Source organism: Leopardus geoffroyi, chromosome B4, assembly GCF_018350155.1.
Source record: "Leopardus geoffroyi isolate Oge1 chromosome B4, O.geoffroyi_Oge1_pat1.0, whole genome shotgun sequence".
Classification (NCBI taxonomy): domain Eukaryota; kingdom Metazoa; phylum Chordata; class Mammalia; order Carnivora; family Felidae; genus Leopardus; species Leopardus geoffroyi.
This window is the reverse complement of record NC_059341.1, coordinates 133,811,834-133,831,838: the sequence shown is the minus strand read 5'-3', so window position 1 is coordinate 133,831,838 and position 20,005 is coordinate 133,811,834. Positions and strand designations below refer to the sequence as shown.

General features: G+C 42.1%; 1 protein-coding gene across 3 annotated transcripts in view; it reads right to left on the bottom strand.

The window, feature by feature from the left end:
* Positions 1-20,005, bottom strand: part of GRAP2 (GRB2 related adaptor protein 2) — a 63,383-nt gene that overhangs the window by 41,967 nt on the left and 1,411 nt on the right. The gene's annotated exons all lie outside the window — the stretch shown is intronic.

The following is a 20,005-nucleotide window of genomic DNA, read 5'->3' as shown; positions in this document are numbered from 1 at the left end:
TGTCTTCTGGCCGGGGGTGGGGGGTCAGATACTAAGTAAGTAAACAAATGAGTAGACACATACTATGCCAGGCATAAATAATGGAAATAATGCTACCATCTTATTGTACTTGGAAAATTAATTTCTAGAAAATTAAAAATGAAGACTCCTCCATGAATATTATCTTAGCTCATTTATGTCACATATATTAAGAGGTATTTTAAAAAATAACCAGTAAAGAATACATAGATTACTCTTTACACGTGACTTGGACATTCCCTGCTGACTTTCCAAAGGGTGGGCAGCCTTGTGTCTCTGTATTTTTCCTAGACCCCAGGCCCCAGTCATAATAGCACCAAGGAAGGTTCCCGGGTGACATGACGTTCAGATTGTTCCTAGGTGTTCCATCTTCCCCAAAGACTCTCCTCCTCCTTTTTCCAATCCTTGCCACTCGATAACGTGGCTCCAAAGTCACTTTCTCTGTGTAACCTTTCCAGACCCACCAAGTAGAGCTGAGTTCTCCCTCCCTTCTGCCCCAAGGGTATCCTGGCACTTTCTCAGTCAACTATATCATTTAATGGAAGATTTTTGCAATGATTTGTTCACTTCTGTATCTTCCCTCCTAAGCTGTAAATTTCTCCAAGTAGAGAGAGTCTCGTTTGTAATTTTATAGCACAGCACAGTGCCTGGCACATAGTAGGCCCTCGATAAACATTTGATGAATGAACGAACATCCTTCCGTCTCTTCTGTTTTGGCTTGTGCTGAGCTATGCAGATGAGAATGAGGTGACTGTGGCAATGTGACAGAGGAAAATCAACTGACTAATACGGTAAAGACCTTTAGTTTGCTCTTACAAACAATGGATTTTAAACATTTGAGCTCATGGGCTGCAGATGATAAGGAATTTTGAAACCAACGTTTCCTAGATGATATTTCTGTGTGTACTAAATCTGGGTGGTTGAGAAGTTCAAATAAATGATTAAAGCATGTAAAGCAGAACGATTAAGTCATCTGGATCATTTACTGCAGGAGAGAAACTTAAAGAGACTTAATAATGGTTCTTAATGAAAGGAGAGATTGTATTCCAAGGTCAGCTAAACATCCTCCCTCTGCATGCACACAAAAGGAGACAAAATGAGATTACAGTGCTGGGAGACTTACGGTAAAAACAAAGAAGTCAGTTTCAGGTGGGATGCGGGAAGTCATTTCAAGTTATTGTTGCAAATAACTCACATGTTGTGGAAGGCTTGCTCAGAACCAGGCATCGTTCCAAATGTTTTACCATGTGTTATTTCACCAGATCCTCACAACAAACCCAGGCAGGTCCGTTTTCTGGATGTATTTCTCCCATTTTACAGGTGAGGAGATGGAGGCGCCATTACTGATGGTTAAGTAACTCACCTGGGCGGCACAGCTGGGAAATGGTGGTGCTGACGCTCCAGCCAGGGCCGCCTGGCCCCCGAGCTGTTGCTCTTACCTACTCTGCTTACAGCTTTACTAGAGGCTGAAATAGAAGCCAGACAGACCCTCGTCTCAGGACGGAGACCTAAAACTTAGCCCACGGAAGCTCAGTAAGTTCCTGTGGCTCCTTTAAATTTGAACAAGAAAATCCTTGAGCACATAAACTGTCCTTCATTGCCAGGGCAACTAGTTTTCTCGTGGGCTTCACTACACCAATGTGTGTGTGTGTGTGTGTGTGTGTGTGTGTGTTTGGTGAAATTGGAGTACCTGCTTTTCTTTTCTTTGTTCTAGTGAGTTGGTCTACCAGCTCGTCTTTCTAATGAGATGTTGTGTTTTGTTTTGTTGTTGGCAGTCCGCACACATGGTTTCAGCATCCACATGTGTGTGTGTATTTATAAGAGCAGACACCGGTCGAGTCAAATTTAGATGTTATGATTTTAGCTCCATAGTGATGGAATTTACTCTTGGGGCTGAAAAGTCAGCATCTCCTCTGTTCTTTTTTCCAAGGCAACCTTGTTTAGCCTGCCCTGGGGACATAAGCAGGGGGGTCATGGGCAGCACAGAACAGGGGCAGCTTGCTGAGCAACTCAGATGCTGAGCACAAGGAAGTCAAGGCTCCTCTGGTCCTCGAGCTGTGCCCCGGCCGCAGGATGCCTGGAGGCTTGCTCCGGGGAACGAGGGCCGCCCAGTAGGAGCCCTGTGAAAGGGTGTGAATGAGTCACTACACTTTTCAGGTTGACTGAGATGACTTCTGTTGATTTTCTTCGAATTTAGATCTGTTATCAGTGTTCACACATGGGGCCTAACGGGAAGAAGGGTGAACATTTTCTTGATAGTGCCTGGCCTTTGGCAGGGTTGTGATAAGATTTGGGTTAAGATGTGACTCTGCAGGAATGTGTAGGTCAGCATGTGTGTCCCGGGGTGTGCTGAGGGCCTCCAGGGGGCATGCTTCAGTGTCCTGAGCTGGGAGGAGACCCATTAGGTTAGGTACAAATGTTTTCTGATGTTGTATACGAGTCGCCTGGGTTGGTACTTACTATTTTAGGGCATCTGCAGGCTCTGGGAATTGGTCAGATTTTAGGGGCCATAGTTTGGGAGAAACACTTTTTAACATGGGTCCCCCACCATGACTAGATAAATTATTGGTGCCTTGGTTAAGGGTTTGGGTTCTAGAAGCTCACTTAACTTTTCTGGTGTGTTTCCCCATCTATAAAATGGATATGACAATGGTACCCACCCCCTTGGGCAGGGCTCAATAGATTAATACATGTCAAGTGCTTGGAGCAGTGCCTGGTATTGAGTTAGCATTAAATCTGTATTTATATTAATGCACACATCTTTGTTGATACAACTTCATATTTGGCAGAGGACCAGCTTCAATGCTTGTGCAAAATAGGTGCTTAGTAACCATTTGTTAAATGTTGAAGGAATAAGAAGAATGGATTTAGTGGCATACGTGAATGGCAGCTTGTTTTGATTTCTCGGGAACCTATAATTTTGGGTCAAACTGGACATTAGATTTAATCCGCTATAGAGAAATACTTCAAAAAAGTGGAGTTTTCTGCAGTCAAACATCCATTTCTGCAGAAAAGAAGGGAACGGAGATGATGGTTTTGCGTGAAGATCACAGTGGGAATGGCATGAAAAATGGAATGGAAGGACAGGTAGCAGGGTCCATGACTCTAAAGCAAATAAAGAGAAATATCTAATATAATCAGACACTTTAAAACTACAAACTTATGTTCATTTTGAGTCTACAAAAATAAAAATAAAAAAACAGGAGTAAAATCTCCGACTTGTATTTACCTTGTATTGATTTTCTAATAATGACAGCTTAAAATGAGTACTTTAATTTAAAAAACAGAAAGAAAATAAACAGTCTAATGTTTTAGGACCTGGTAAGTTTTAAGAGTGCATTAATATGAGGTTGAATCGAATGAAATTGCCACTTCTTTTGGTGAAAAAGGGTCAGACATTGTCAATTTCATACGGTTCAATTTAAGTTTTTTTTAAATGTTTATTTGATTTTGAGAGAGAGAGAGAGAGTGAGAGAACAAGCATGAGCTCGAGCAGGGGAGGCAGAGAGAGAGGCAGTCACAGAATCCGAAGCAGGTTCCAGGCTCTGAGCTCTCAGTGCAACCCCTACGCGGGGCTCAAACCCACTAACCACGAGATCATGACCTGAGCCAAAGTTGGAGGCTCAACTGACTGAGCCACCCAGGCGCCCCATCATATGGTTCAATTTAATATATATAAGCTAACTGACACTAAATCAAAACACTTATGTTACCTTGCCCTTTATTGCCTTTTAGCTATGGCTATAGAACTGAATTGGCCAATTTTATTTGTCTTAGCCTCTTTTGCCTCTCAGAATTTGTGCACAGTCGGTGCTCAACAAATGTTTTGTTAATTGAGTGGGGTTTCTGTTATCTTCTCTCAAAAATTAGGCCTAAATTTTGTTACACTGCCTAATGCCAAGACTGCCCTTAAAATATAATTAACAAAGTGTTAGCTTCATTTCATGTTTCATGATTTAGATAAATCCTTTCTGCTTCTTATTTGGGCAGCACTGGGAAGCTAATTTATACATTATTAATATAATGTAGAGGCAAACAAGACTCCGCTTGTGCACACAAGCCATGACAAGAATAAATTCAGGTCAGATGTATTTTTGCAATTAAGGAAAAGCGTTATTATAATAATGAGAAATGACTGTTTATGTGACATATCTCTGCACATTAAAACGCATTATAGACTCATAAAGGAGGTGAATGGCAGAATCGGGCAAGCTTTCTCCTGAAGGTTCCAATCATTTAGGACTCGGTCGAGGAGGCATCCAAAGCGCCCTGCGATGAACCGAAAATGATAACCTTCAGGATCCCCAGGAATGAAGAGCTTCATTATTATTCATATAAGATTTCATAACAGTTGGGATTGGTCCAAAAGTTAGGAAACGTACTGAAATAACCGAGCAGGCAGCATGAAATGATTTTCAACGCAGAAAATAAAAATCTTCTATGGGGGAGAGGTGGAGAATGTTCAAGGAAGAGTGTGAATAACCCATGAAGTATTACACCTGCTTGGGCCTCAATTTCCCCCTATTTGTTACCTACCCCCTGGAAAATATTCATTCCCTATAACATCTGTGGCTGCAAGCGCGAATGGGATCATGCCTTAAAATGAGATGCATTTCTTAGAGGGAGAAGCCAGAGTTCTAAAATGCATTATTTAGGGTTTTGGTTGACCCAGAGCTGTGAGAACAGCCACATTGCATAAGCAGAGCTCTGAGAAAACAGAGTTGCTTTCGTTTTTCAAACAGAAGAACCACAGTCCTCTGTTTATATCCTTAGACAAATCAGAGAAATGTGCAAGAGAGGGCTCACGAAATCACCAGTTTTAACTTTCCCCCCAATGCCATGGATTTCTCTTAGAGATTTTTCCCCCTGAGTGTGAGGCACGCACGAGTCTGCTCGGTCTGTGCTGTCTAATGAGATCCCAGCCCAAGGGGATGAGTTCCTACAATAATGTTGTAATGCTAATTATATTTTAGAATGGTTAGGGCAAGAATAGTTCCAAACATACTCGAGGTAATAGCTGGTCCTATATCCAGAAGGTCAACAGCTCAATCAAAGAGAGAAAAAAATGAGCATATCTTAAGAAAGAGTTCAAGTGGTTCTATACAAGAGCTCTCATTAAGTCTACAAGAACACTTAAAATACTGGTAGAGCGAGGTAATTCTATATTTCCCTTTTTAACTCATTGAAAGCCCCCGATTTCAGGGTGCAGTGTCTGAGAACAAGAAGCATCTGGCAGGTGAAGGGGAGGTCGTGTGTTGTTAAGGAGTTGGCTGGAGTTTTAGGTTTGGGGTCCGTGCCAGGACCGCAGCACAGAGTTTGACAGAAGCGGGGCGTGGACTGCTGATGAAAAAGCAGAGGTGAGGCTGGAGAGTTTGGTATCAGATGAGGGCTCTGGGCCAATCTTGTAATACAGTAACGACACAGCTTTAAACCGTGATGACAATAAATCCCTCAAATAATTGCGCATCAAACCGCTATCCACAAAATTACCATCTGCTCTGATCAGTGCAGAGTCCATAATGGTGTTGGATCTTTTCCCCATTTTCCCCTTTTTCTATGATTTCTTTTTTTTTTTAATTTTTTTAATGTTTATTTATTTATTTATTTTGAGAGAGAGAGACAGCATAAGTGGGGGCGGGGGGTGCAGAAAGAGAGGGGGACAGAGGATCTGAAGCAGGCTCTGTGCTGACAGCAGAGAGCCCCATGAGGGGCTCGAACTCAGGAACCACGAGATCACGACCTGAACCAAAGTCGGATGCTTAACCTACTGAGCCACCCATGTGCCCCTCTGTGATTTCTAATGAACACAAAAGAGGAGCAATCGGAAACTATACCCGTTGCTTTCTGTTTTAGATGGACTGAAGTTATCTTTCATTTCGAAGTGCATAGTATTTTAATCTATTTTTAAAATATTTATTGAGCACCTATTACGTCCTTGGCAATAGTCATATGGCTAATCGTTTTAGAGATAATTCCTAAAAAAGACTTTCTGCTCTGCCAAAGATAAAGTATTAAAATAACAAAACAGCTCAAGGATTTTTTTTAATGTGCTAAAAACTGGTGCTTTTCATCCTCCAAGAACCCCCCCCCCCCCCCACTCACACACACTCTGCACAAGGAGATCCTTTCAATAAGGGTGCGATGCAATCTGGCATTGTGTGAAGCATAGTCTAAGAACTAACAATTTCAGGGGGACCATGTTCAGTAGAGAAAATACAACTAAGCTGGAAGTGAAGAATGATTTTTATAATTTAAATTACAGGAAAACTTCAGGGCTAAAAATCAGGTGACAATAAAAGTTACTTAACTCACTTCAAAATAGGAGTTTGAAATGTACAGGAAAGGACAAAGAGGAGTAATAAAAAGCCTGTATGACCCCACCACGCATGGAGTCTTTGCGACTCTTTTTAATAGGCCCTGTTCCATTTTAGATGGGTCACGTGAGTGAAAATATTTCCATGTCTGAGACCAGTCTCTGGGGATAAAACCTTTTTTGGTCGCCATTTTTGGTCCCTGGAATCCCCTTTTAGCCTCTGGCAACTCTACTTTGCGTTGTTACTGGTAGGGGAGGGCCTGGCAGATGCTAGCATGGATCCTGCCCTTCGGCACATCACAGTCTATTTGAGGGGATCGAACCCCTCATAAATAAGGCTGACATGAGTGCTGGGGAGGAAGACTGATTCTGTCTGGGGAAGGACTAGGAAGAAGGGGCAGGTTTGGGGCTAGCCCTTCAAGGGTGGCTTGGATTTAGGAAGGTGGCTATGTGGGGGATGGGGTAGCTTCAAGCAAGAGGGAAGGCCTTGTTCCAGAATGGTGAGCAGACATGGTCCTTGGAACCGAGTGTATGTTCTCAACAAAATGGGCGTGCTCTGGCTGTAAAAGACGTTGAGGGGCCTCTAGCTGATTGATGGGGAGGTCAATGCCCTAAATTCTCTCATTTCCTTTTCCAACTGTGCTACTGAGTCTTACTGAATTTTTATATATCATCCAGCTGCTTTTTAAACCCTAAAATCATGTAATACGGCCATAATTTACCTTTGGAGAGCATGTTACAATTTATAAATGGCTTTTTTATCCACATTATTGCGTTTGATCCACATAACAGCCCTGTGACACCGCAGGCTCATCTCCACAAGCTATTTCCTTTGAAAGTAACTACTACTTATAGAAACTACTAGCTATAGAAATCAGAAAAATTTCCACTAGCAGCCTTATTGTGTTAGAAGTGCACACCAGGATAAAGTCAGCAATTTGGGAGAAATGAAAGAAAGGGACCTGAGATAGATAGCGATGGAGAGTCACAGGAGGATGATGGGATTGTGGCTTTGGAAATGAGTGATGCACAAGGTAGAGAGGATGAGTGCGTGTAGGGTAGCGGTCCATTAGGGGGTGGGTGGTGGTACTTAGCACAGTACCGAACACTCAGCAAGCCCATAGTCAATACCTGTGCCACCACGAGTGGGTGTTGGGTGTGTATCTTGAGCAGTGCTAACAGCACAACTCAAAAATATAAAATGGTGGCTTTTAGAACACGGGTACAGAATACAATGAATATTCTCTTGTAACATCGAGGAGTGAAAGGGTGGGTCAACCTGGAGGAAGGGAGAAACGCTCATCTCTTTTGATGCCTCTATGTTGTCTCTCGTTCTGCAACATCTTCATCTACGGTGACTTTATAAACTGCCTCTCACATACCGAAGCAGCGCACTTTTGCAACTATTTTGTAGAAGCTAAAACAACCAGGACACCATGATTGCTGTAATCTAGTTGGAATGAGTCTTACTGACTTTGGGTACATCAACATATCCATTTAGCCTGATGCAAATCAGTTTGCTTTTCTACTTAGAGACATGATGTGAAATGAAATTAATCCAGTCGCAGCAAAGTGAGCGAATTCACTTGAACAAATCCCTTTCTGTGGAAAAGAATTTTGTTTTGCAGCTCAGTTGAAACAAAATCCACATGGCAGTATAATGCCTTCTCTGGAACTGAACAAATGCATTTATCCCAGTTTTATTCACAGCTAAATTCACATCGGAGCTATTTTATGTGATAGCGTACTCTATTGTCCTCAGGTGAGGGTCACGTGAAAGTATTTGCAGAATACTTTCTGCAGTGGAACTTAGCCTAAGGACTATCACTCCAACTGGACTATGAACTCAGCAAAGAATGACAAGTCCTTCGAGAGACAAAAGAGGCTAATGAAAACCAACAAAACCCAACATGTATCTTTTTAGATTCTCTCTTCTTTGCCTTCTATTGTCAAAGGGGCAGTCAGCACGCAGTATACATTTACAAAATACATTTTGGTGGTGACTATCACAAGCAGGCAGGACTTGGAGAGGATTCCAGACAATATCAAAGGGATTAAGAGGTTGGGGAGAGGATCCTAGGGTGCCGTGCTAATGCAATGGAGATCCTTTACCCTAGAGAAGAGAAGGCTGGGTACGGCCATTCTTGGGTTGTTCGGCATACTGAATGTTAGCACATAGCCACCCTGGTTGGATGAAAGAAGGCCGATTGACATCTCACGAAGGGGATTTGGGCTTAGGAATGGCGAAGAAGCTTGACTGAGATGGATTATAAGGCATCAACACAATCTTTAAGACATCTTTCTCTGGAAATTTTACAGTTGAAGAGTAGATAATCTTTCTGAAATGATTTCGGTGCGGTGCAGCAGGGAAATGACCCCAAGGACCTTGTAAGCTCTATTCCAGTTCTTCTCCCATGATTTTTCACCAGCTGGTGTCAGGACCTGGCTTGATCCTTGCCTGCTGTTCTCCATAGCTGGAAGCACTTGACCCCTTCCTGCGAGTCTACCATACTGTAAACTCAGCACTAAGCCTTTTCTCGGTTGGGAGGGATTTAAGAAGCTCACTGTGGCTGAACGCTTGGCTAACTCTGCCTCAGGTCACCCCCTGCAGCAGCCGGGCTCAGAGGTGTCCCAATTCTAGCGAATGGGATTTTGTCTTGCTCCCAAGTCCCTGTTTTACTGGATTTACCTGAAATCCACTGTGTCCTCCGAGGCTAACACCTGAAATCCTTTCTTGTTTTCCAGGCCTAACATCATTTGGGGATCATATCTAGTATCCACTCTAGGACTGAAGCTTTGTGTCTCTCCAACCCACACCTCCCCCCAGCTCATCTCTGGTGTCCCATCTCTGAACCCCATCCCTGTTCCCTAAAGCTGACTGTCTTTGTGCACAGAGCACTGGTGACCATGTGTTCTAGATGTCTCTTTTCACCTGTGGCTGGATCCCCTACTCCCTTCCTCCCATGTCCCTACCATCATCATTCAGGCCACTGCCAGCCTATCTGTTCTCTGGCCGTGTTGTGACATACCACAAGGCTCCATTTTCCCATGGAGTTGTGTAATGTATGGTTGCACGTCTGACTCTTTACCTACAAACTATATACCTCCGTAACAGGTTTTCTCAACATTATTACTATTGACATTTGGGATTGGTTAAATCTTTGCCAAGGGGGCCATCCTGTGCAATGTAGGATCCTTAGCAGCATTGCTGGCCTCCACCCACCAGACGCTGGTAGCATCCCCCACCCCAAATTATGACAACGAAAAATGTCTCCAGGAATTGCCAGGTGTCCCCGGCAGGGAGGGGATATCAAATAGCTCTCTGTTGAGAACCCCTGTTCAACAACAACTCAGAAAGTCAAGAGTATTTTAAAACCAGTGATATATACTTTGAGAAATAGTTGGATGTATATAAACTCTTTAAATCTGGTAAAATTTTAATTAACTACTCTAAACTCTTAATCAACACGAAATGCAATTTTACAACTGTATTATGATACAAGACGGATGCTGGGTAAAGTGGGGTGAAAACGCTGTACCGTAGGTCAGTTCTTCTCATATTTTATTGTGCATAAGAATTACCAGGGGAATTTTCTTAAAGTTCAGATTGCGATTCTGAGGCAGGGTCTGAGATCCTCATTTCTAACAGGCTCCTAGGTAGAATCAACACTGGTGTTTGAATAGTTGATAGCAATGCCATAGATCAAAATCACTGGGGAGGGGGGAGGGGAGGAGCTCTTTGAATCTTAATGATTACAAGGTCATGAGAGCAACATTAAAATTTGCATTAGAGTGACAGATTAGGAAAATGCGGATGTTCCTTGCACCTTTCTGTAAGAAAAAAAAAAAAAACTGCTCACAAGTGTGAGTTTTGAAATGCAACATTTCGATCAGCTGGAAATTAGGCATGTTATACAAGTTATTGTGAGTTCTCTGCTTTGGTCGGGAAAGAAAACCTACGATCTGCTAAGCTAGTTTGGTAAGATTTTTAGGGGTTTCCAAAGGTCTGACAGAAACCTAAACTTTAAGGTCTTTGAAGTCCTTATTTTACTAACGGAAGAGGTTGGGGTAAGGATGCAGCTGGGGAGGGGATGGAGAGAGAAGAATCACTGTAAACCAAGCTTTGCCACCAAACAGATACACCTTATCATGTTTACTCAAATCACAAATAACTGCACTGAAACTGTACTGACATCACAAGGTATTACCATGGCCCCAAATCAGACCACTCAGCTACAGGTTTAAAACAGTTGCAATGAATGTTACTTACTATAACGGACAGTGGTAAGCATAACCAAATCTTCCAAAAGCTGCTGAGAGCCTGAAATAACATTTTCCTCCTCTCGCATGATATGCCTCTAAGGAACTTGTACTTAGAGTTTTGTAGACAGCGGACTCACTGTTGTACATCCTTGGGAAGGAAATGGCCGTTCACATTTCTTCCCAAGTCAGACAGACTGAGGCTCACTTATCTGTCTAAAGATGTAGGTTTGTCCAGGGCTGCAGACAATTCACTGATAGGAAGAAGATAATGAAGTCCTGATCCTTTTTGAGACCTGTTTTGGGGGATCCAGCATGAGACTAGCTATGCCAGCAACAAATACCTGCTGGGAGACAGTACTAGTTTGCTAGCTCTAAAATAATTTTTAAATGTTTATTTATTTATTTTGAGAGAGAGAGAGAGAGAGAGAGAGAGCTAGAGCAGGAGGAGGGGAGGGGCAGAGAGAGGGAGACTGAGAATCCCAGGCAGGCTCTGCTCTGATAGTGCTGACGCGAGGCTTGATCCCACAAATCGTGCGATCATGACCTGAGCCAAAATCAAGAGTCGGTCACTTAACCAGTGAGCCACCCAGGCGCCCCTGAAATATTTTGATACGTTGTTATCAATATGACTTAGTACGGTAGGGATAAATGTCTTTGCATTTAAACCTCTGTGCCTAGGCGTGTGTGTGCGTGTGTGTGTATGTGTTTAATTAATAGCGTAAGTAGAGAATAAGGAAGATCTGGCTTAATAGTAACGCATGGGAACTCATGGGTTTTAGTTGACCACAATTTCGGTATGAGTCGGCAGTGTGACACAAATGTCAAAAAGGCTAATACAATCTTGGGCCATGTTAATAGAAATATAAGGTCTAGAGCAGGGGAGGCAATGACTCTGTGGTGTTCTGCATTTGCCAGATGGCTCCCGGGGCGGTGCTCTGTCCCATTCTGGGCACCACGATCTAGGCGGGACCTTCGACTGGAGTCCGTCTGAGGTGGGCACTTAGAATGATGATGGATGCAAAATCCCATCATGGGAGAGGAGTCACAAGAACCAAGGATATCAACTTTTGAAGAAGACGATTTAGGGACATAACTGGAAGTGAGAGAAGAGTGGGCTATCTGGGGAAAGAGCCCGAGGCACGGTTTCTAGTGGCAGAAGTAAAATTTCCGGCTCCTCCAGGAAAAAAAAAAAAAAAAACAAACCACGAGAGCCTTCTCAACACTTGTCATTTAATATAAGTAAATGGATAAAGTAAATGGGTCATCAGCGAAGAAGACCCAGTTCCTCCTCTGATTTCTGTGAAGGATGCAAGTGTGTGCATACATTTATGCCTCTTCGTCAAGCCACCTCCCTCTCCTGCAGGCGCACTTCCTCCAGAAAGCTCTTTCTACAAAGTCCTCCTTGCCCCACTTGCTCTGTTATCTCCTCAGCATGAGTTGGGCCCCGTGGTTTTCATTTGCCCAGTTTCCCTAACGGCTTGTATGTTCCTTAGGAGAAAGGAACTATTTTCTTTTGTTTTTATTACCCTAAATGTTCTTGGTACCTCTGGGTGTCGTGAATTAGGGATTGAGGGGATGTCTGCTGATGGTAGCCCAAAGATGAATTAAAGAAACCAGACAGGTAATTTTTTATAGCATCTATATGACAGAGCATTACAGCTTGTTCTCTTGATGATAATAGCACCTAATTGACCCTTCACTTCATGAAATAATTTGAGCTGACAAAGTTGGCTGAGCAGTAAATCTTACTTTTCCCTACATCTTGCATTTTAATGGACTTTATTTATGTATTCATTTATTTTTTGAGAGAGAGAGAGATTGCGTGTGCACTTGCGCAGGCAGGGGAGGGGCAGAGGGAGAGGAAGAGAGAGAATGTGAAGCGAGAGAATGCCCAGCACGGAGCCCTACATGAGCTTGATCATGACCTGAGCCTAAATCAAGAGTCAGACGCTTAACCCGGTGAGCCACCCAGGCGGCCCTTTACATCTTGCATTTAAAAATAAAAACTGCGTATCTGTGCTGGAAAAAAACCAAAACGTTCTATCTAAGAGCACCATCTGCCTGGCTCCAGGTCTTAGGAATTGCTCTCCAGCTAGGGCATTTTTTTGACTTTACACTTTCTCCTTCTTTGTTTATTTGGGTATTTACCAGGCACCAGTGTCACCATCATACAAGACCTAGTTGATGAAGTGAATTAGTAGTCTACTTACCAATACTGGTCTAAGAGATAGAAATGCCATAAGAGGAGTTTGACTACATAAGAAAGCACCATCTTACGCATTTTATAAATGAGATATTGCATATTCATATTATGTCAGAGGTAGAGAAGTGCTTTCGGGGTAACAATGCATGTCACTTCCTAAGTGTCCTGTGTAGCAGGTTAAAGAATGGTGTGGTTTCACTCAAGGACAGAGGAGGGGATAGGGCACGGTGGGTCATCCACAAAGCTGAGGAAAGAGCACAGAACATAGGAGCAAAGAGCAGACTGCTCTCATCGCTGGACAGTGTTTCTTCCCACAGTCAATGACCTGACACGCTACTGAGCAAATTATATACTTCTCGGTACGAAGGTGCTAGAACTCCATTCGCCAGCCTGAAGGTCACTGAGAAAATTCACAAAGCAAAAGGACTGAGCAACAGGGCTCCCGATTTCGTGTCTCTGGCTAGTCATCACAAATAAAGATTTGTGGCAACCTTCCTGATGGTTGAGGTGGCCGGCCTAGCCCTGTCGACAGTACTAGGCTCAGACTAGTCCAAAGGCCTAGAGCAGGGCGGTTCCTGCTACGCGGAGCAGACCTTCGGTTCTCAGGGTCTGTCCGGCAACTGACACAGGGAGCATGAGAATTTTCTGCTTGTTTTAGCTTCCTAGAGAGACTCAGAATTAAGCTGGGACTACATCATGGATTTTGTGTCCTTGGCAGCATATGCGACGGACATTTTTTATAAATCTGAAACAAATGCTAACGCGAATTTGTCCTAATTACGCGGACCCAAAGATTCTCCAGATATCTCCCCAAGTAAAAGGCTCGGTCACATCCTTTCTTCTGTGTTCAGCGCTGCAGGCCTCTCACGGGTCTCCGATTTCCAAGCACATTTCAGGGACGTTAAAGGAAATAACTCTTAATAATGAAAAATCAGATGGAAGGTTTAGGTCTTTCAAGAGGAATAACCTTTATAGAAGGATAAGGTTTATCAGCCCCAAATAAGTCCATCATCATTATTTATTTCCATATTATACTCGGAACTAACCAAGAGGGATAATAAATAATCGCGGTATGTCTGTCTGAGGCAGAGCACAGAGAGCAAATCCGCTGCGAGGCAGTCAGCCCTGCAGGGAAATGAAGCAACCAGCCGAACAATGAGCAAGCAGCCCACAGAAACACTATTATGTTTATAGCTTCTAACGGGATTTGATATTGCAAAGGGACCCATCGTGACCTGGACACCAGCTTGTGTGACCTCCAGGGAAGGGTGGAAGGTCTTGCCATCTATGGCAGAAAAGGCCATTTCCCTCTGTTCTCAGACCCAGGGGGGTCAAGTAGTTCGCAACAGAACCAAAAAGGCTTTGGAGCACATGGTCTAACCTCTCACTTGACCGCGAAGGAAACTGAGGCCCGGAGAGATTACGAGGCCTTGTTTAGAGTCACACAGGCAGTTTCTAGGAGAGCCAGCATTCAGATCTCCAGAAGCCCATCAAGGGTTCCTGTGTCCCCAGAATGCTGTGCCCGGACCGGTGTCGTACAAGGAGCCCTGCATATCCACGTCACAGCCTTGGTCTTAAGTCTAGGCGGATGTTAGCAAAATGACCTTGAGAGAGTCACTTAAATTCTAGAGCATTGCTTTTCCCACACTGCAACACTGGAGGTAAAACATGTGGTGTGTCTACCTCAAAGATCAAATGAAATAATGTGTGCACACTCTTTTGAAAGACTTCATAGGGCTCAGGATAAAATAACTTCAGATAAAGGAAATTTTTCTTGTCGAGGATATATGTGTAGACTCCAGGGGAATTCATGAAACACTGGAAATTCTGTATAAAGTTGCATATGGATGAATGCTAGGCACCCCCCCCCCCCTTTTTTAATCTCCCTGAGGAGTTTCTATGGCTTCCATCAGTTTCTAAATGTGTGGCTGACACTCTCTTCCGACCCCTACCTTACCACTGCCAGTAAGAATCTATGTGCTATGGATATCAACGTATTTATGATCAACTTCAAAGCTGGACGTATTAAAATTTGACTGTATTCATGTATTTAATGTATGGCTGAGATTTTCCTGCTGGCCTTGGAGATTCCATAATCCGTATTTTTAGAACATAAATCTATTCAGGGGAGGAAAGCTAATCTGACCTCACATTTTGCTCCATAAAAGACGGGAAACCTATGGCCTATAAAATGACGAATAGAAATTTTTTTAAATTAATTAACTTATTTTGAGAGAGAGAGGAAGAGAGAGAAAGAGAGAGTGTATACAAGTGGGGGAGGGGCAGAGAGAAGGTGAGACAGAATCCCAGGCAGGCAGAGCACCGTCAGCAGAGCCCGATGTGGGGCTCGAACTTGGGAACTGTGAGATCATGACCTGAGCTGAGATCAAGAGATGGACACTTAACCCACTCAGCTGCCCAGTCTCCCCAGTGAATAGAAATTGCAAATGACCAATCAACCAGGGATTTTGTTATTTTTCTTTTCCTACTTGTGTACCTCCCTCGTAATATTTCCTGGTTATCTGAAAGAGATTTCTTTAAAGCCATATTTAACAAGCGAACTATCTACTTATTATTTACTGAGTTCCTACTGAGTTCTCAGCAGTTTGCTTCCAGTATTTTCCCATAAAGCACTAGACAAAAGACACAAATCATAAACCATTTGTAGGCTGCCGCATTACGCCCGTGGTTCTGGAAGGCTGAGTGGCGTGGAGAAAAACAAATGGAAAAGTATTATTCATGACCAATTGATCAATTAGGCTGCTTTTCATTAAAAAACATAAAAAGGCAGAACCAATTTAGCAATGGCTGTGTTCGAAGTGCATGAAAACATTATTAATGTTGGATTTTTTTTTTCTCATTTATTCTTAGTTCTCTTTAGAAAATTACACTTGAGAGCTTTCTGTAGGGCAATTGAGGGAGTGGAGAAGACAGGACTGGAACCCTTTTGTAATGCTGATGAAGGTGCAGGGCCGGACACTGGTTTTAAGGCCTTTTCTGCATACAGTTCTTTGTTTCAGAAGCAGAGACTGCCTTCTGGAATATCTGAGAGTATGAGATACCCAACCAGGGAAGTTAGCTACTTGTAAGACTCATCCATCGTCCCATAAAGAAATCCCGTGGGAGCTTTTATAAATTTGACAATGGCTATCCTCCTGTGTTTTAGTGGTAAAATCTTATACGGTACAGAAATGTGGAAAATGAGAGGGAGTTTTTTCCCCTCTTGACTATATCAAAATACCATCTCCTGCCCCAGGGCTCTGCGGACTCATAACTTCCCTCTTGTATTATTCCTTTCTGTTTGCTTCCTTCCTATTCCTTCATGGTTCTACATTTTTCAGTTCCTAGTGACATCTTTTGTTGAAAGTTTCTCATACAGAGCCTTAAGCTATGTAAATGCAATTAAGTATCCTCATCTATGCTTAATGTACTGTCATCATTCAGATGAACAAAACCTAAAATATATCTTGGCTCCCAGATTTTCAGTTACTTGCAAGAACTTAAAACCTGGGTGGTGGTGGCGTGAGGTCCTGTTACTGATTCCCATTTGGTTCCATTTGTGTCACTTCTCATGAAATGTGCCTGTCTTCAGAAAGACACCATTTTAGGGACTTCGCATGTATAATTTACAGTTGCTTCTTGAACAGTGTGCAGGTTGGGACCCAATCGAAAATCTGTGTATAACTTTTAGGGGCGCCTGGGTGGCTCAGTTGGTTGAACGTCCAACTCTTGATTTCGGCTCAGGTCACGATCTCACAGTTCATGGGTTCGAGACCCACGTTGGGCTCTGCACTGATAGCGTGGAGCCTGCTTGGAAATTGTCTCTCTCCCTTTCTCTCTCTGCCCCTGCCCCGCTTGTGTGCACTCTCTCTTAAACATTAAAAAAATAAAAAAAAAAAATTAAAAAAAGAAAATCTGTATTTAACTTTTGACTCCCCCCAAACATAACTACTGATATAGACTACTGTTGACCAGCAGCCTAACCAATAACATGAGCACTCGATTTACACCAACTTTGCTTGTTCTATGTGTCATACGCTGTCTTCCTACCATGAAGTAAGCTAGCGAGAAGAAAATGTTATTAAGAAAATCATAAGGAAAAGAAAATACATGTGCAGTCCTGTACGGTAGTTATGGAAGAAAATCCAAGTGTAAGCGGACCCGTGCAGTCAAATCCGTGTTGTTCAAGAGTCAACTATATTTAGTTTCCAAAACAATGCGATGAGATAGGTACCGTTATTACTCTCATTTTGTAACTTAAGAAACGAAGGCACAGAAAGACCAGCTTGTCCCACCTGGCCCAGGTAGCACCTGGAGGATTGGCCCCAAACCCACAGCAAGCACCCACTAAATGTTCCTTATTATCGTTGTTGTAGTTGTTACTGCCTGAATGTATACATTCAATAATGCCTGCTATTGCTGCCAAAAATGACGAATTTGTGTGTCTAATCCTTCTTCAAAGTGTCCAAAACACGGATACGATCCCTCAGTGGGAGAGTTGATTTTGGCAAGGATTATCATCTAATGCCATCAGGTGAAGTTTGTTGGGAACTAAGGTGCTACCCCAGCACCAACGGTCCCCTCCTCAGGTAACTCGTTAATTGCAAAGGTGGAGAAAGTACCTTTACAACGAGGGCTCCCTGGAGTGAGGTCGCTACCTTGAGCCATAATCAAACTGAGAATCCCAAATAGACGGACAACCTGGCACTACGTGCCTCCTGATGAGATGTGATATGCAGCAGCCTGTAAAGAACGCTTACTCGAAATCTAATCAATGTGTTAGTCAAAGCTTGGAGTTTACAGGAAATACAGGGGGCAGAGGAGTAAATTAAATGACACCATGAGGGAACAACAAATCCAGAACATGGGGCATTCTACAAGATAACTGGTCTAACTCTTCAAAAAAATCCAGTTATTAAACAAGAAGATGTAAAGGCCGATTGCAAAATGTGCTTTTCTTTATAAAAATTAGATCCTACTTTGTTTTTAAAGGTACAGAAGGTGTTTGGAGGTCAGATGGTGAAGGTTAGATACGGTCTAAATATTAGATGATATTAAGGAATTAGAGTTCATCTTCTAGGTATAATGGTAGTATTGTGGTTATATAGGAGAATGTGCCTATTCTTAGATGTGTACCCAATTATTGAGGAGTGAAGTGTCATTTTGTCTGCAACTTACAAGTACTTCAGAAAGAAATCCAAAAGGATGGAACACATATGGTAAAAAGATAGCAGTTGGTGAGCCTAGCAGGCGAGTCTAGAGGTATTCGTTATACTAATACTTCAACTTTTCTTTATGTTTGGACAATTTCCCTCACTTTCTTCATAAAATGTCTTACATCGTCTTTGGAGAGCATATAAGACTTTTATCTTCCTGTACTTAGTAATAATTTCTTTTCATTCTCTATAATGTTTGTCAGTGAATGCATATTTAAAAAGAAAAGTGTTTTTAAAAATTGCTTACTGACTGTCTATTGGCTCAAGCTTCTTGAAACCTAATATTAACATTGTTGAAGAGAGCTCAGTGCCTAATACAGGGTCTAATACATAGCAAATGCCCAATACATATTTGTAATGCTTACTTGTTAAATTTATTTTGTTCCTGAGAATTTTAAAGTGGCAGGCAAAAGAAAGAAAGAAAGAAAGGAAGAAAGAAAGAAAGAAAGAAACAGGGAGAGAAAGATGGAGACACATGAGGCTGTGTTGATCCTTTACAGATCAAGACATGCTTTAGCAAATATTCAAAATGGACAAAATGGGGGCCAATCAACCCCATCTTTTGATTCAAATAACTTAGGTCTCAAAGATTCTGGACCAAATTTTGAATTTGTTTTACGAGGGTATGAAAATGAAGAGTCTATCCTTAGGATGAATGCAGCAGCAACTAACTGTTACTTGTTTAAGAATTGGTATTATTCTCTGAGAATCACGAAATGTGTGGGAATCGAGATCAACTTCACCTCTTCCAGAAGGCAGCGGTTCTAAAGGAGATGGTTTCAGGCAGTAAGGGATATATATTTTATATAAAAGTGGAAAGACAATGACCAAGTTTCAAAGAAATAATCCATAATGATATAATTTTGCATTTTCATAGTGCCTTTTTCCCAAGTCACTTAACATCTGTGTGAACTCATTTATTCTTATAGTATCCCTATGAAGTAGGCTCTATGAAGAGCAACTGAATTAGGCTTAGGAAAGGAATTTCATCAGGACCTAAGATGCAGAAGATATTCAGAAGAATATCATATAAGCAATGGAGGTATTACTCATATTGATATTGAGCAATTGATAGCCTCCCTCCCCTCTGTGTCAGTAAAGTCATTTTAAAAAAGAACCTATCACAATTTAGGGAAAATAAGATTCCTGTTTACTACATGAGAGACACTCCAAGTCCAGTCTAAAAAGGTAGTTTTATTCAATGACACAGGCCTCTGTCTACAAAGAACAAAGTTCTTGAAAAGAGTCCAAATAATCATTTTTCAAACTTGAAATCTAAATGCACTTAGATGGCTCTAGATTTACATGGTGTTCTTTGTTTAACAGTGGATCCTTTTGTAAAGAGGTTTGCTTTAATATTATGTTATAAACATGAAGTTTTATAGACAATATTGGGTCTACTTATAAGCAGAATCTGCTCATATTAAATGTTCTTTCTGAAACCAAAAATAACAAACAGAAAGGTGACCCAACTAAAGAACGAATCAGTCGATGATAAATGCAGTTGTGTAGAACAAAAGATGCTTCGGCCTGAGGATTCCCACCCTCAGACGACATAACATGAGCACATGCGATCTTTTCCATTGGATTTTTAGACCCTAAACATTTCCCTCTTAATTTCTCTGGGGATGTGTGTTTTCAGTACTGTGCAGATGAAGTTACACATACACTAGTAACAAGGCCTCATTCCAGGCACATAAACACGGTATTTTTAAGTTAGGGGAATCCTTGGTGGGTATACTCAACCCTCATATTCAGGAGCAGTTGGGACAGAGAGCATAAAGGAGTTTGTCTTCAGACTCGATGCCTGAACTGGACACCATCCTAAGGACATGGCGCTAGTTATCAATAAAGAGACAAAGATTGACGATATTCTCTCACAACCTATTTCATTGTAAAGTTTTCTCTTTGTAAAGAAATCCAAAGTGGTGTTCTTTGTAAAGGGAAGATAAATATTAAGAGAAATAGAAATGTAAGTAAGACAGCAATCCT